The sequence below is a fragment of the Somniosus microcephalus genome, chromosome 1, assembly GCF_052327205.1.
Source record: "Somniosus microcephalus isolate GS21.2 chromosome 1, FLI_Smic_1.0, whole genome shotgun sequence".
Taxonomy (NCBI): Eukaryota; Metazoa; Chordata; class Chondrichthyes; order Squaliformes; family Somniosidae; genus Somniosus; species Somniosus microcephalus.
This window is the reverse complement of record NC_140987.1, coordinates 48,935,142-48,953,411: the sequence shown is the minus strand read 5'-3', so window position 1 is coordinate 48,953,411 and position 18,270 is coordinate 48,935,142. Positions and strand designations below refer to the sequence as shown.

Sequence of the window (18,270 nt, the reverse complement as noted above, 5' to 3'; positions counted from 1 at the left end):
TCAAACTGCTTGTCCAACATCCAGTCCTGAATGAGCCGCAATTTCTCCCAGTTAAACATTGGGAAGACTGAAGCCATTGTCTTGGACCACTGCCACAACATCCAAACTCTTGCCAACAATTCCATCCCCTTCCACAACCACTGTCTCACGTTGAACTGGACTATTCGCAACCTCGGCGTCCTATTTGATCCCAAGTTGGGCTTCTGACCCCACATCCTCTCCAACTCTGGCCTCTTATGCATCCCCTACTCCCTTCCCCCCCGCCATCACTGGTGCCCATGCCATTAACCGTCTAGACCCCATGCTCGGAATTCCCTCTCTAAGCCTTTCCGCTTCTCTCGTCTCCATTAAGACCCTCCTTGAAACCCACCTCTTGTCTGATTACGCTTCTATGTTGCACCTCGAGATGTTTTTCTACATTATCCAAGTGCAAGTTGTTGTTGACTCGGTGCTAATTTAAGATTCGCTTTAACGGGTAGGAAATCGGAGGCTGGAAAGTGCGGAAGCAGAAAACCCCAGCCGCCAACTCCAAAGAGTAAGAGACAACATTGAACATTTGCACTCCCAGCCCGTGGACATGCCACCCTGACAGAAAATCTCAGGCTGAGCTGTGTGCAGCATCTCAATCTGTCATCTGGGAGTGCTGAAGTGTAAGCCCTCCCATTATATTACCATAGCTTGGGTGCAGAAGTCAAGACTGGAGGACAGATTGTTTGCAAGCAATTACATACATGAACATAGTTAAAAAGAAGTTGGAGTTATGGAGCACCTGTCAATTACTCAGCGTGTCCCAAAGCCCTTCACAGCCAATGGAGTAGAAATTGGTATTTGTCGTGTCTGTTTTTCGGGTGTGCCAGTTTAGCAGTGGGACGGTCTGTGCCCAATATGAGCAGGCATTGGTCCCACTGCTAAATGTGCGCTAAATTCAAAAAGGTGAGAGCGCTACTAATTGAGCCAAGCTGGCATCTAGAATGAAAGGGTGCTTTGACATTTGTTACTTGTTTCGTTTGGATAGTGGGAGTGCAGTGACAGCTATAATTCTGCCCCCGCATGAGAAAATGGTTGTAGCAGTGAACACAGGGAGCAGGTCACCAAGCAATTGAAGCGAGATTGTGTGTGTGTGTGTGTGTGTGTGTGTGTGAGTTCGCGTGCGTGCGTGACACACAATGGAAATAGAAGTAAATGGTTCAAAAGCTGATGATTGCGGTTTTCCACCCCACCGTACATTTAATCTGAATATAGCCATCTATACTATAACTACCCTCTTCAGCACATGCTGCAACGTAAATAAAAAGCTAGCTCTGTTTCTCCCCCAACAGGAAGTCTTGTCACTTTTGTTGATGTATCTGCCGTGTTCCCCTTCACACACAATTCTTCTTCTTTGGAGTTACCACGTGTTGAACCACAGAGACTCCTGCATCTTAGTCTTTGGGATCTGTACAATGCAGCCCACGCAGTTTGTCTTACTGACAGAAACCACGATAACAAAGTCCTGCCAAGAGCAGTTGCACAGCTGATGAAACACTGGACTTGTTAAAGGGTGCACTAGTTCAGAATTAAAGATGAGGGGAAGCGTTTCCGCCGGTTATATCAGCGCAATCCAGGCGGAACCAGCTGGACGAGCGCAAAAGATCGAGGAATTTTAAAACGCAAGTGAGTTATGCCGAAACCCACGTATGTTCGTGTTTCCCGCGATCTTTTCCACTGGGTCCAGATTCAATTCACTTGGATCAGGCCCTGCCCACAAAACTGGCCGAAACTGGTCGAAATTGCATGATTCCGCCGATTGTGCTGGTTCGGGAATATAGTTCATTTTCTTAGGCGCACAGGCACTCGTAGACACGTTGTAAAAGATTCTTCATCTCAAAAAATATTTAATTTACTAAGAAACTGACTAGTAGACACCAATGAAACTATGAAATGGTTCAGTATAGATTTTTCAAGTCATTTGCAGTGATTTTAAAACTGGTTACTCACAGTTGAAGGACTGGAGACTATTATTAAAAATGCTCAATTTTGGTGATAACCTCAGTTTCAGCTGTATTAAGAAAACTGCAACAGGCTACCATTCTTAAATACACCAAGGAATACTTTTTAATGGAAAAAAAAGAAACAATTAAGTTCTATTACGTGGCCCGATTGCGCTGGTTCATGGAAGATTTTATGTTTATGATCATGCAAATCATTTTTTTTTAATCGGAAACTTGAACTGTAACCTAACCAGCGCAATTTGGAGTGCATTTGGGGCGCAATTTCCCTGATTGCGTCCAAAGCGGAAACTCTACCACGTGGTCTTTTTAAAATGCAACGGCATTATTAATTTTATTAACCTACTTCTCTGCCCATCTTGTCCCTTTTCGGATCCACTCGGGCTGCACAGCTTGCCCAGAGTCTCTGTCTGTCTGGAAGGAGAGTCGGACAAGCACAGACATCTCCATGACCTCCGTCACTCCGAGCAGCCAGTAGGTGGAGCTGAAGTACAACCATCACAAGGTAGAAACACAACCAATTTGTGTTCCCCTCGGCTGAACAATGCTTCTTTCTGTACCTTGGGGCTGGGGGCTGTCCACCTGACGACCCTGGACAGAGTTGCTAACTTCCCCACCTGGAATCAAAGCAGGATCTGCAGTTCTTCAAGCCCTAGATATTGTAGATCCCCAGCAGTGAGCGAGGTATATTTATTAAGTGACAGAGTAAGAATGAGCAACACATGTTTTTTTTTCTAATGTACTGTGTGGATACAGATTCAGGACATAGGACATAGGCTGTCAGGCAGGCTCACTCATCTGCTAAGTGGTAGCAACAACTTAAAATACTCGGATATATTTTTTATATTCTTTATAATAACAGCACAGACATTACAATGAGTCATCATAGTCTTTAAATAGCATAGCTTTTAAAAAGGGGATTGCCAACAGTAGTTTCTATCCAACAGTCTTATTTGGCACATTACTGGTAGCAGATATATTTCCCCTGCTTGCTAAGTTTGGCAGAAAAATAGATAAATAAAATAAATAAAGCCTTTAGGTCTACTTCTTCGCTAACATTAGCAAACACGGGAAAATATACTGATGATTTCACGACCAAGTGCTGAGAACAGACCCCTCATGAATTCCACAAGCATACCTTCAAGTGGCCGACATTGATTACAATACAACTTAACTGCACACACACACCTCAATAACCAGCCACAGATATTAAGTGTTGACCTGCTTCATTTCCTACTTTATTAAGTTGAGCTGTTCCAAAAAGGAATCAATAAAGTCATTAAAATTCAATAGGTTTAAAAAAGAGCTTTTTTTTTAATACTCCAAATCGTGTTGTGACACAGACTGCATGTCTCGCTGTGATACCCTCTCCCTCCCCAGGGGCTCCCATTACCAAACGTTAAGTCCGGGTGCAAGGCTGCAGGGACTTGACTTTTCTTTCAGGTTATGCTGGTTCTGGAACTTTCAGCAGAGTAGCCGCTTAGTTACAACAAGCAACAAAAAAAAAGATTTATCTCCTTCAGCTGCATGTTCTAATGCGGGCACTGCCCAGCACCTACAGCAGTTAAACTACTTTGTACTATATAATCAATCACTTCAAAACATATACTAAAGTAAAGGCAAAAGAAAAATCACACACACACTGCTCCAGCTTCTCTGGAAGTAATTAGAAAGCAATCACAAGCTGAACACCAGTCATTATATTGCACCGTCTCAAAAGCATTGTGTGGTAAATTTATGCAATTTCATATGTAACATGTGCTAAATCTTTCATTTATTCCAAAGGGGTTAAAGCAATAGAAAACCTCTTTGTACTTTACATGAGAATGTAAAAAGTCCATTCTGATTCAGATTACTTTTGCACTCCCCCCCGCAAAGCACTCCCCGGGCGGGATAACTAACATGCGCTGGCAACAAGAGATATTAATGACTCTACATACTGCCAAGAATCACTGTTTATCCTGGCCTGCCTACCAGGTCAAACGGCCAAGCAGCTGGTCACCCACCTTTCTCCGCCGACTCTTCTCTCACTGTGTGAGAACAGCAGAGAGCTCGCACAGTGTCTGTGGCTTTACCCAACACTATCCTGGATCACATTACACAGGCTGGCTCCGGGAGAGCGGGGACCTGCAGTCAGTCAGGATAGGCTGAAGCTCCCAGCTGTTTATCCCAGTCGTGGAGAGAGAGAGAAAGAAAGAGAGGGTTGGGCTAAACTACCTTTAACCTTTTTTTTTAAACCGAGGTTAAAATAACATCATGGAGCAGGCAATTCACAATCTCCTTTAACCGATGACTATTGTGGGATGGTGGAGAGGAGGGAGGGGGAGGATCTGCAGCAGCGTCTGGTCCTTTCACGAGTGAAAGATCAGCGGATCAGTTTGTGCTGGAGGGGGATAGGGTGGCAGTTTGCTTGGAATGAGCTACATGCATGCCTGGACTGTTCTGGGTCAGCTAGTCCCCACCCACCCCGTCTATTCAAGACAGTTGGATTTTCCAACAGGTCCATTTCAATTTTGTTCTACACGTCTGAATCCAACTAAATTAGTTTTGTCTACACGCTCAAGCTGTAGATCAATTGCATCTGTTTGCTCTCTGAGACTGAATTAATAAAATATGAGACAGAATTAGACTGTAGGTACAGTATGCTCAAATCTGTCTCCATCAGTCTATAATAAACCAGTTTATATTCAAAACCCTCCACGCACACAGTCCCTGTGATGCAGTATTTTCTCAATCTGACTGCTGCGAATTAGATTTCAGCTTCAGAGGCTACATTGAAAGCAGTCTCGCTGATTTTTTTTTCTGCAGTTCCCTAATATGTGCATTGCTACTGACCAAACATTAAAATAATAAAGCAACAGCACTTGCATTCCAGCTTTAACGTGAGGCAGTGTGCAACGCTAACTTTTGCTCTCCCACTACCTCCACCATCTTTAAATTTACCCTGCAGAATGCACTCCTGCACTTCAGTGTTGATCAGAGGATCCTGCGCCATGTTTTGGGAAGAATGGGGCTGCCGTCAGTTAGATTTGAACTTGGACTGTCCAGCTTTTGAAGCAAACTGCCTGAAAATGTCTAAAATTGTCACCAGGTGTCCAGTTTTTAAACTGGAAGTCTGCCTTTCTAATTCCTTCTGGGTCTTACGATACAGGCCAGGGTATCCAAACTATGGCTCATGAACCATTTCTGGGCTACACACCCCAGCAGCCTGGCTCAATCAACAACAACAACTTGCATTTATATAGAATCATAGAATCTTACCACATTGAAGGAGGCCATTTGGCCCATTGTGCCTGTGCCGGCTCTTTGGTAGAGCTATCCAACTAATCCCACTCCCCTGCTCTTTCCCCATAGCCCTGTAAATTTTTTCTTTTCAAGTATTTATCCAATTCCCTTTTTGAATGTTACTATTGAATCTGCTTCCACTACCCTTTCAGACAGGGCATTCCAGATCACAACAACTCACTGTGTGAAAAAAAATGTTTCCTCATGTCGCCTCTGGCTCTTTGGCCAATCCCCTTCAACCGGTGTCCTCTGGTTACCGACCCTTCTCTCACTGGAAACAGTTTTCCTGATCAAAACTGTTCATGATTTTGAACAGCTACCAAGTCTCCTCTTAACCTTCTCTGCTCCAAGGAGAACAGCCCAGCTTTTCCAGTCTATCCACATAACTCTAGTCCCTCATCCTTGGTACAATTCTAGTAAATATTTTCTGCACCCTCTAAGGTCTTGACAGCTTTCCTAAAGCGTGGTGACCAGAATTGAACACAATACTCCAGCTGAGGCCTAACCAGTGTTTTATAAAGGCTTAGCATAACTTCCTTGCTTTTGTATTCTATTCCTCTAGTAATAAGGCCAAGGATCCCATTTGCTTTTTTTTTTAAAAGCCAGCTGAACTTGTCCTGCCACTTTAAAAGATTTGTGTACATACACCTCCAGTTCTCTGTTCCTGAACCCCCTTTACAATTGTATCATTTAGTTCATATTGCCTCTCCTCATTCTTCCAACCAAAACGTATCACTTCACACGTCTCTGAGTTAAATTTCATCTGCCATGTGTCTGCCCATTTTCCCAGTCTGTCTATGTTCTCCTGAAGCCTGTTATTATCCTCCTCATTGTTTACTGCATTTCCGAGATTCGTATTATCAAATCAAATCAAATCAACTTTTATTGTCATTGTTAGTGCACAAGTGCAGTACAACGAAATGTAGGCTTGCGGCTCCCGAGAGTGTACATTTGGATTAAGACATTTAAACATTCAACATACATTTGGCTTGTAGTATATTAACATAAATATGACCATAATAAAGTGCATTGGCAGATGTGCAGGCTTTAGAGTTTATTTGTGGAGTTCAGTAGGATGACAGCCCTGGGAAAGAAGCTGTTCCTAAATCTGGTCGTACGGGTGCGAATGCATCTGTAGCGTCTCCCAGATGGTAGGAGGGCGAACAGACTGTGGCTGGGGTGGGTAGGGTCTTTGATGATGGACCGTGACCTCTGTAGACAGCGTTTCTGGTATATGTGCTCTATGGTCGGTATAAACTTTGAAATTATACCCTATATACCCAAGTCCAGATCATTTAATATATATCAAAAATGAGCAGTGGTCCCAATACTGGCCCCTGGGGAACACCACTGTATACGTCCCTCCAGTCTGAAAAACAGCCGTTCACCACTGCTCTCTGCTTTCAGTCCTTTAGCTAATTTTGTATCCACGCTGCCATTGTCCATTTAATCCTGCAGGCCTCAATTTTGCTAACAAGTGATCTAGTCTTTCTTTCTGTGGGATCCTGGATAATACCTGGGGCCAGGACACCTGGAAACCAGCACCCCAGTTCAAATAGAAAAGCTGCATGTGGAGGCCTCAAAGTTCCTTCACCTTTACACTTCACAAGAGTTCATCTGTATTAACAAATTCTACTGCAATTCAATGGCATTTAAATGCTGTCTAAAGTTCCAGTCAGACAACAGCGCCCATTTAGATACGCCACCCCTAATACAACAAATGTGAAGTGGATTCAGCCATGAATATAAAACACAGTTGTCACTCGGCGCCCAAAATGTATTTTGCCCCCACATGTTATAGATAGCATTTTACATGGCCCAAATATGCTACGTTATTGCCTGTCTCTCTCCTGCTGCCATAATATATCAAGACAATACATCAGCTTCATGCAAATGGCTGTGGAATTTACCCATGCTCCTTAGATACAGAGAAACTGCTCCCTAATCATTGGGGATTATGGAGTTTTTTCACTCGTTGCAAAACGGATCAGTTGTGCCTCCAATTAGTATGAAACTGACTTGCAAACTGCAGAGCTGAGTGAGAAAGAAAGATCAGTCAACAAAAAAGAAAGACTTGCATTTATATAGCGCCTTTCAGACCACCAGATGTTCCAAAGTGCTTTACAGCCAATGAAGTACCTGTTGAAGTGCAGTCACTGTTGTAATGTAGGAAACGCGACAGCCAATTTGCACACAGCAAGCTCCCACAAACAGCAATGTGACGATGACCAGATAATCTGCTTTAATGATGCTGATTGAGAAATAAATAAATATTGGCCAGGACACCAGGGATATCTCCCCTGCTCTTCTTCGAATAGTGCAATGGGTTCCTTTACATCCACCCAAGAGAGCAGACGGGGCCTCGGTTTAATGTCTCATCCGAAAGGCGGCACCTCCAACAGTGCAGCACTCCCTTAGTACTGCACTGGAGTGTCAGCCTAGATTTTTGTGCTCAAGTCTCGCGGTGTGAGACTTGAACCCACAACCTTTCTGACTCAGAGACATGGGTGCTAACAACTGAGTCACAGCTGACACTCTGAAAGAACTGAGAAGGCAAAAGTGAAAACTCTGGAATTATTTAAGAAAACGTTAGATGCCACAATAGAAACATAGAAGATAGGAGCAGGAGTAGGCCATTCGGCCCCTCGAGCCTGTTCCGCCATTCAATGAGATCATGGCTGATCATCCAAATTCAGTACCCTGTCCCTGCCTTCTCCCCATATCCCTTGATTCCTTTAGCCCTAAGAAATATATCTAACTCCTTCTTGAATATATTTAATAAGTTGGCCTCAACTGCCTTCTATGGTAGACAATTCTCTGGGTGAAGAAATTTCTCCTCATCTCTGTCCTAAATGGCTTACCCCTTATTCTTAGACTGTGACCCCTAGTTCTGGACTCCCCGGCCATCGGGAACATCCTTCCTGCATCTAGTCTGTCTAGTCCTGTTAGAATTTTATAAGTTTCAATGAGATCCCCTCTCATTCTTCTAAACTCCAGCGAGTATAAGCCCAATCGACCCAATCTCTCTTCATACGTCATTCCTGCCATCCCAGGTATCAGTCTGGTGAATCTTCGCTGCACTCCCTCCATGGCAGGAACATCTTTCCTCAGACAAGGCGACCAAAACTGCACACAATACTCAAGGTGTGGTCTCACCAAGGCCCTGTACAACTGCAGCAAGACATCCTTGCTCCTGTACTCGAATCCTCTCACTATGAAGGCCAACATACCATTTGTCTTCTTAACCGCCTGCTGCACCTGCATGTTTACCTTCAGCGACTGGTGCACAAGGACACCCAGGTCTTGTTGCACTTCCCCTTTTCCCAATCTATTGCCGTTCAGATAATAATCTGCCTTCCTGTTTTTGCCACCAAAGTGGATAACCTCACATTATACTGCATCTGCCCAATCACCCAACCTGTCCAAATCATACTGGAGTTTCTCTGCATCCTCCTCACAGCACACATGCCCACCCAGCTTTGTGTCGTCTGCAGACTTGGAGATATTACATCTGGTTCCCTCATCTAGATTATTAATATATATTGTGAATAACTGGGGTCCCAGCACTGATCCCTGCGGTACCCCACTAGTCACTGCCTGCCACTCGGAAAAAGACCCGTTTATTCCAACTCTTTGCTTCCTGTCTGCCAACCAGTTCTCTAAGCAAGTCAGTACCTTACCCCCAATCCCATGTGCTTTAACTTTGCACGCTAATCTCTTATGCAGGACCTTATCGAAAGCCTTTTGAAAGTCCAAATACACCACATCAATGGGAAACTTCGAGTGATTCTGGATGGACAAACTGAAATGGGCTGAATTGTCTTTCTTATCCATATTGAACAAAATCATGACCTCACGTGCTAGGTATGACTGCCAGCACTTTACCAAACTCGTAGTGGCAACCGTGGATTTCAGCAGAGCTGCTGATCATTCACAGATGGAAACAAATCATTGGTTAGGTTGCAGTTAGAATGTGGTGTCCAGTTTCTGATCCTTACTTTAGGAAAGATGTAAATGTGCAGAAGATACCCAGCAGCAGAGTTTTTAGTTATGAGCAGAGAATAGAGAAACTGGCTTCCTTTTCATTAGATCAAAGGTTAAGAGTTGGCCTGATAGAGGTGTTCAAAATTAGGAGAGCCTCTGACGCTGTGAATCAGGAAAAACAACTTCCACTGGTTGGTGAATTAGTAACCAAAGGCCATCAATTTAAGATCATTGCCAAAAGAACAAAAGAAACAAGTTAGAAGATTTCTTTTAACGCAGAGTTACTACGACGTGGAATGTCCGACCAGAAATAGTGGTGGAATCCATAATAGCTTTTAAGAGGGAAATGAATAAATATTTGAAAAAAAAGGAAGGGGAAAAGGGACTGAGTGGCTAGGAATTTCAAAGAAAGATGGAGACACATAAACCACCACCTCCAAGTTCCCCTCCAAATCACACACCATCCTGTCTTGGAAATATATCGCCGTTCCTTCATCGTCGCTGGGTCAAAATCCTGGAACTCCCTCCCTAACAGCACTGTGGGAGTACCTTCACCACACGGACTGCAGCGGTTCAAGAAGGTGGCTCACCACCACCTTCTCAAGGGCAATTAGGGATGGGCAATAAATGCTGGCCTTGCCAGCGACGCCCACATCCCATGAAATAATTTTTTTAAAGAGCTGGCACAAGCTTGATGGAACAAATGGCCTCCTGCGCTGCAACATTTTACGATTCTACAAAGCTAGATGGTCATTCAAGTCTACCTGACATAATTAAGCACAGCTTGCCTCAGTTGCTAGTATATCTACCCGAGTCAAAAGGTTCAGGCCCCAATCCACGTCTTGAGGACACAATCCCGAATCTGACACATCAGTGCAATACTGAGTGAGTGCTGCATTTCTGGAGCTGCTATGTTTCAGATGGGATATTAAATCAAGGTGTCAGCCGTGGCTCAGTGGGTAGCACTCTTGCCTTCTGAGTCAGAAGGTTGTGGGTTCCAGTCCCACTCCCACTCCAAAGACTTGTGCACAAAAATCTAGGCTGACACTTCAATGCAGTGTTGAGGGAATGCTGCAATGGCAGAAGTGCTGTGTTTCGGATAGGATGTTAAACTGGGGTCCTGTCTACTCTCTCAGGTGGATGTAAATGATCCCATAACACTATTTCAAAAAAGAGCAGGGGAGTTAGCCCCAGAGTCCTAGCCAATATTTATCAACATCACTAAAACAGATTAGCTGGTCATTATCACATTGCTGTTTGTGGGAGCTTGCTGTGTGCAATTGGTTATTGCGTTTCCTACATTATAACAGTGACTACACTCCAAAAGGTACTTAATTGGCTGTAATAGCACTTTGGGTCATTGTGAGGTTGTGAAAGGCGCTATATAAATGCAAGTCTTTCTTTCTCTATTCCAGTGGCTCAGGTGGGTGTCATGGCAATGTCAAAGAAGAGCGGTGCCTTCTGGCATCCTCGTTAATACTACAAAAAAAAAACAAATGAATTGGTCTTTCAGTCCTTTGTTATTTATCAAATCTTCTGTATGAAGTGGCTGCCTATACACGAAGAAATTATTGCACTTCAAAGTAATCCACTGCATATGAAGAGCTTTGGGTGTTTCCGAGAGATGCGACGAAGAAGCTATATAAACATAAATCTTTTATTGCTGCACTTTGCAAGGTGATGCCGCAGAACTGCTGCTTTCAAGTTCCTTTTGTGTGAGCCAGGGTCTGGCTAACTAGACAAAGCTATGACCTTGAATGACGCAAAAATCACATGGAGACAGGGTTGTGACTTCAGTTCGGTCTGCCTCTGCACCCCCGTCCCCACTGCGACACCCACCCACCCTTTCCTTCCGCGCCTAACTCCCAGCGGAAGGTTGATCCAATTTAATTAGACACTCACTAGAATTGGACAAGGTAGTCACACATGAAAGTCTCCCGAGAACATAAACAATAGCTTTATTCAGCAAAATTCCCTTCTGCTCTGTTGCTCCCCTCATGGAAAGCCTGGATAATTGTCATCTCTGTGCATGGCCATCAAACACATTTTTTTTTTAAAGGCTGCATTTTGATCGCTGTCAAACTTTCAGCCAACCTAAACAATAATAAGATTTTTTTTTTAAAAAGAGGGCTAGCAGTAATAAAGCCCCAATTGAAGTTAATAAGAGGCGCTGCTGTTTTATGACTGTGGACTTGCAAAGGTCTAACAGTGGGGATCCAGGGCCTGTTAGAGAGCCTATTAGCAACACATACACGGAGCAGGTGCTCTTGCCTTTCCTACACTCGCCTAAAGCCGCGGGGAAACAGAAAGTGGAATTGATAAAAACAGGTAAAGAGCGGCGTGTGAACAGGAGCCCCATTCGTTTTTTGCTGCTCTGCTCCCGATAGGCCTCAGCTAACGGCAAATGTAGTGTCGGCTGCACTTAGAAATACGGCTAACATGGCGGAGAGACCCGCTTACAACCCGTGACGGGAACCGGCAGCTCCGCGTTTGCCTGGGACCGTTGGACTGACACTCGGTGGAAACAGACTGCTGTTCAGCTGCTGTCCTCAAACCAGCCCTGCGATGGAAAAGGCTTATTAAAAAAAAAAACTGATTTTCATTTTAAACGATATAATTTTGTACCGGTTATTTGGCACAAAATATTGCAGCTCACAGTCGATTTAATACATTTAGATTTACTAACCAGGTCAGTCAATCTGTGCATTAACTCCTTAAGTACTAGGTGCTCTGATCACCTCTCAAAATAAGCATATTTGTCTGCAGACAGTGCTGGGCTTTAACAGAGCACAATGTGCTTGGCTGAAATTGATTTGTCTGTTATTTTAGTAGAAATGTGTTAACTCACTTAATAATAAATTAACAATTTAGCACCTTCACCAGAAGAGCAGATAAAAGGGATGACATAGTTAACTGTTCAACTGTTCTAGGCTGTGCTTTTCAACAACAACCACTTGCATTTATATAGCGCCGTTAATAGATTACCTCACCAAAATGTTTTAATATTTGTTCCGTACGGGTTCGGTACAATTTCTTACGGGGAGGTAGCGAACCCCAAAAGACGTTTAGTTCCAGTCACTTGCTTCTCGGATCGATCGCTAGAAGCTGATATTATGGGCAGAATCATTTCCGTGGACTTCGACGGCCGATCTCCCGCCGTAACTTTGGCGGAAGATCGGCTGGAAACCTCGGAGAAACCGGGGCAAAAGGCCCGTTTACTCGGAGGTCGCCACGGGAGATCCGAGAGGACCCTGGTGGAAATTCTACCTCCAAAAAAATCTCCAGTTACAACGGTCCTGCAACAGAGAACAAACCAACAAAAAATAGTTTTCAATCTTTTTCTTTTTATTCGCTTATGGGATTTGGGCGTCGCTGGCAAGGCCAGCCTTTATTGCTCATTTATCTCTCAGAATAGAAGTTTTGTTAAACGTACTTTTAGTTTCTCCCGCAATGCTTCACGTGTAGATAAAATCAATGCGTAATTCCTACTCAGATTTCCTCCCCTTTGCATTTACATAGAAACATAGAAGGTAGGAGCAGGAGTAGGCCATTCGGCCCTTCGAGCTCGCTCCGCCATTCAATGAGATCATGGCTGATCATCCAAATTCAGTACCCTGTCCCTGCTTTCTCCCCATATCCCTTGATCCCTTTAGCTTCAAGAAATATATCCAACTCCTTTTTGAATATATTTAATGAATTGGCCTCAACTGCCCTGTGTGGCAGAGAATTCCACAGGTTCGCCACTCTCTGGGTGAAGAAATTCCTCCTCATCTCAGTCCTAAATGTCTTACCCCTTATCCTTAGATTGTGACCCCTGGTTCTGGACTCCCCCGCCATCGGGAACATCCTTCCTGCATCTAGTCTGCCTAGTCCTGTTAGAATTTTATAAGTTTCAATGAGATCCCCTCTCATTCTTCTAAACTCCAGCGAATATAAGCCTACTCGACCCAATCTCTCCTCATACGTCATTCCTGCCATCCCAGGTATCAGTCTGGTGAATCTTCGCTGCACTCCCTCCATGGCAAGAACATCCTTCCTCAGATAAGGCGACCAAAACTGCACACAATACTCAAGGTGTGGTCTCACCAAGGCCCTGTACAATTGCAGCAAGACATCCTTGCTCCTGTACTCGAATCCTCTCGCTATGAAGGCCAACACGGTGGCATAGTGGTTAGCACTGTTGCCTCACAGCGCCAGGGACCCGGGTTCGAATCCGGCCTCGGGTGACTGTCTGTGTGGAGTTTGCACATTCTCCCCGTGTTTGCGTGGGTTTTCTCCGGGTGCTCCGGTTTCCTCCCACAGTCCAAAGATGTGCGGGTTAGGTTGATTGGCTATGATAAATTGACCCTTAGTGTTAAGGGGATTAAATACGTGGGGTTACGGGGATCGGGTGGGATATGTGTCAGTGCAGGCTCGATGGGCCGAAATGGCCTCTATCTGCACTGTAGGGTTTCTGTGATTCTGTGAACATAGCATTTGCCTTCTTAACCGCCTGCTGCACCTCCATGCTTACCTTCAGCGACTGGTGCACAAGGACACCCAGGTCTCGTTGCACTTCCCCTTCTCCCAATCTATTGCCGTTCAGATAATAATCTGCCTTCCTGTTTTTGACACTTCTATCCCATGGGCTTCCGACTCACAAAGTTCCACTAGTAACTTGAGAGTCTGGACAATGTCAGTAGCTAATTTTTTACCCCCACTCTTCGCTCAGTGATCTGTAACACATCTCACTGCCAACATACTGGGAAGAGCTGACTCACCGCAACCTGGGGATTGAACCCACCTCCTTCCTCAGCTGCACTGCTCACTGTCACACTGTACAGTACATCTACTCAGACACTGAGCACAGCTGGAGAGGGCTGTTTTCAGCTGTGTGATGCTGCAATAACATGACAGATTTTCGTCTTTTACCTGCAGTCTCTACCTGGTTGTTAATGTGATGCCATCAAGTTTTTTGACCCTGAGGACACCCCGTCCCCTCCTCCAATTTGTTGCAAACATTTTTTATCTGCATGAAATATTAATAGAATAAGCTGACTTGCATCAGATAGTCGGGGTCAGAACAAGGCTAAATATATTTCATAAATATTACAAGCGTTCTGCTCCATTCAGTACCCATTATTGTTGACTGTATCCTTCTGCTGGTTGGCCCTCCGTTTTCTGTTTTTATAAACATCTCAGAGCTATAAAGTCCTTTCTTGCAACATTTTTTTTTAAAGTGCAGCAGCAAATTGAGTCTCAAGCGCCTCAGCGCTAAATATTTGTTGAAATGAAATAAAAACAAAAGCCTTAAGAGGTGATAACTGATCAGTGACCTTCTGGTTAACAATGTAGAAGAAGTAAATGCAGAACGCTGTCTCATATTAAGCCATGACAGGATGACAAGGAACATGGGTTCAAACTGACGAAAGGCAAAATTAGAACGGATGTCAGGAAGTTCTTCACACAGCGTGATCAGCATATATGGAGTGGTCTTCCAGGAAACCTGGTCAAGACAGAAACCCTGGAATCCTTTAAGAAGCTGCTGGATGCTGTGATGGGAGGGGGGGGACTGTAGGGGTTTTAGGGTGGATGAGATAGGGACAGCCATCCCGTGATCTTATGCTAAGAGTCTGACGATAACTGTTCATTCTTTTTAAACCCTTGGGTGGATCAGTAGCTTAAGTGTTCTGGTGTACCAGGAATGGTGCTGATAATCTCTGATTCTGGTTCAGGTGACTGTGAGAGGCAACAGGTCGAAGCCAGCCATCACAACAGAGTGGATAGAAGAAGTGAGAGGATTAGGGGAAGGGAAGAGAGAAAGGGGAGGGGGAGAGACAAAAGGGAGATGGAAAGAGGCAGGGTGGAAATCGGGGCGATTTCCTGAATGCCCCAGTGAATGGTTCCATAGCGCTGCACCATTGGCGCCCCCTTTCTCCGCAAGAATCCCGTGCCTTTTTGAGGGTGCTGGTCCACCCATGGAGAGAGGGAAAAGGCAAGAGAAGGGGCAAAGGACAGAGACAGAGTATGGGAGAAAGGGAAGGAGAGACTGAGAAAGAGAGGGAGAGGCAGCAGAAGAGAGGAGAAAAGAGTAAGTAGAGAGCGGAAAAGGAGAAGAGAGAGAAAGAGCACTTTCGAACCAGTGATGCCCGCTAGAAAGGGACCGAGTGTACTGTTGCCAAATTTGCTGATGATACAAAGATAGGTGGGAAAGCAAGTTGTGAGGAGGATGCACTGGGGGTGATTTTGCCAATGGGAAGCTTTTGAAGGCGGGACTCCCACTTGTCGGGTTTCAGTCCCGCCTCCAACAACTTCTGGCCAACCCACGCTATTTTCCCTTGATTGACCTTGTTAAGCCCACCCAGCGGGCTTAGCAGGTCAATTAAGGGAAAGCCGGTTGCAGAGAATGTCAAATTTTGACAGGCGAATTGTCATCGTTTGACAGCTCTGTGAAGTTGTCAATCATTGACATTCTCTTTAGTTTGATGAGGTCTTGAATTCAAGAGCCCATCAAACTTCTTTCTTTTACAGAAATGAGATGATAGCTGCATCTGAGAATGCAACGGCCACCTGTCATTCCCAACGCAGAGGTCCGAGACTCTCCAAATACACACCGGCTGAAGCCTGCGGGAAGAACCCGCCCCCAAATTCTGCCATTTTCCTGGCAGTCCCACCTCCATACCCGCCTCTCCAGGGCTGGCAAAATCGCTCCCACTGAGTCTGCAAAGGGATAGGTTTGGCAGATGGAGTGTAATGTGAGAAAATGTGAGGTTATCCACTTTGGTAGGAAGAATAAAAAAGCAAAATATTATTTAAATGGAGAGAGACTACAAAATGCTGCGGTACAGGGGGATCTGGGGGTCCTCGTACATGAAACACAAAAAGTTAGCATGCAGGTACAGCAAGTATTTAGGAAGGCAAATGGAATATTGGCCTTTATTGCACGGGGGATGGAGTATAAAAGTAGGGAAGTCTTGCTACAACTGTACAGGGCGTTGGTGAGACCACCTGGAGTACCGCGTACAGTTTGGTCTCTTTATTTAAGGAGGGATATACTTGCATTGAAGGCAGTTCAGAGAAGGTTCACTGGGTTGATTCCTGGGATGAAGGGGTTGACGTATGATGAAAGGTTGAGCAGGTTGGGCCTGTACTCATTGGAGTTTAGAAGAATGAGAGGTGATCTTATTGAAACATATGAGATTCTGAGGGGGCTTGACAGGGTAGATGCTGAGAGGATGTTTCCCCTCGTGGGGGAATCTAGAACTAGGGGGCATAGTTTCAGAATAAGGGGTCGCCCATTTAAAACGGAGATGAGGAGGAATTTCTTCTCTCAGAGGGTCGTGAATCTTTGGAATTCTCTCCCCAGAGAGCTGTGGAGGCTGGGTCATTGAATATACTCAAGGTGGAGATAGAGAGATTTTTGAAAAACAGGGGAGTCAAGGGTTATGGGGAGCGGGCAGGGAAGTGGAGTTGAGGCCAAGATCAGATCAGCCATGATCTTATTGAATGGCGGAGCAGGCTCGAGGGGCTGAATGACCTACTCCTGCTCCTATTTCTTATGTTCTTATGTTCTTAAAGTCTGTGTGTGTGAAAGAGAGAGAGGGAAGAGAGCGTGTCGCCAGAATACTGCTGAAGGACAGCATCGGGTTGGCCCTCTGCAGTCAAAATATCCTGCTGACACGTGTATTGGTTTGCACATGGTTACTTGAGCAAGGTAATAAAGGGTTGTGAGTCTTTGCAATCGCACTCCAGTGCTTATTATCTTAAAAAATACAAAATACTGGGCTACCTCACCCAATTGGCCATAATTATCACACATCAGTGTTTCAGAAGAGGAATACTGAAAATACAAATAATCCTTTGCAGCGCTGCTCCCACAGTCCTCAAAGGGAGTTGAGCTAAAATCCCTGGTTGCTTGTCCATTTGGAAAGGCAGGGCTGTTTGGTTAAGCTCCTTGTATCTTCTTTTCCTAATTACACATGACTTTGCAAATTCTGGTTTGACAACTTAAAAAAAACGACATAACAGAAAAGAATGATGTGCTGTGAGCTGGCCATGAGGAATTGTATGCGGTACACTTGTTATATAGAAACATAGAAGATAGGAGCAGGAGTAGGCCATTCGGCCCCTTGAGCCTGCTCCGCCATTCAATGCAATCATGGCTGATCATCCAAGTTCAGTACCCTGTCCCTGCTTTCTCCCCATACCCCTTGATCCCTTTAGCCTTAAGAAAGATATCCAACTCCTTCTTGAATATATTCAATGAATTTGCCTCTACTGCCTTCTGTGGTAGAGAATTCCACAGGTTCACCACTCTCTGGGTGAAGAAATTCCTCCTCATTTCTCTCCTAAAAGGCCTACTCCTTATCCTTAGACTGTGACCCCTGGTTCTGGATTCCCCGACCATCGGGAACATCCTCCCTGCATCTAGTCTGTCTAGTTACACGCAGCCCTTGACAAGAGATGCAAATTCAATCTGCTCTGTCCCTTGAAAACCAAGATGAACGTATTAACAAAAAGGGTTCCCACTTTGTATAATAATTGCAAGGTGGCTCCAAAGCTATAAATTCTCCCCTCCCTAGCAGTTAATTCTCTGCAAATCCAGATGGGCTGGCCAACTTTAGCGATACTTACTTTAAAAGCAAAGGACCTCCTCTTTCCCCCGCCCCCAACCATTTCCCTGCACCATCAGCCAATCAATCTATGACATTTCTTCTGCACCGGAAAAAAAATCGTGTACTGACTTAAGCGGCCAGTGTTGTTTGCACAACAGATGTTGACCGCTTCTAAAGAAATCTAAAGTACAAGCAGTACGTTCTCGAGGTTGCTGCTTTTATATAGATGTTGACGGGCTGTTTGCATCTCTGGTTCCTGAAACATGGGCCTGAAGCAGCCAGCAGCAAACCCCACCCCCCAATGGAAACCCGCTGGGTGCCCTATAAGGGAAGACCAATTTTTCTTTTCAAACCTGGCGCCAATTACGGATGGCTGTGGTTGCATGGGGCTCCACACTATGTGAAACGGGGTCCAAACG

At 44.8% G+C, this 18,270-nt stretch overlaps 1 protein-coding gene and 1 long non-coding RNA gene across 13 annotated transcripts in view; one reads left to right on the top strand and one right to left on the bottom strand.

Moving 5' to 3' along the window:
• The window catches only part of tenm3 (teneurin transmembrane protein 3), a 2,019,778-nt gene that overhangs the window by 444,361 nt on the left and 1,557,147 nt on the right, over window positions 1-18,270 (bottom strand). Inside the window, exon 1 of one of the 12 annotated variants that reach the window (XM_085979246.1) lies at window positions 3,995-4,248. The exons of the other annotated variants lie outside the window; for them this stretch is intronic. The gene's annotated coding sequence lies outside the window, so the exon portion shown is untranslated. Of the gene's footprint in view, window positions 1-3,994; window positions 4,249-18,270 lie in introns of those variants that run through there. 12 annotated transcript variants of the gene reach the window in all.
• Window positions 1,412-18,270, top strand: part of LOC147124047 (uncharacterized) — a 20,288-nt gene continuing 3,429 nt past the window's right edge. Inside the window, exon 1 of the long non-coding RNA XR_015075811.1 lies at window positions 1,412-1,653. This is a non-coding gene — a long non-coding RNA (uncharacterized LOC147124047). The remainder of the gene's footprint in view (window positions 1,654-18,270) is intronic.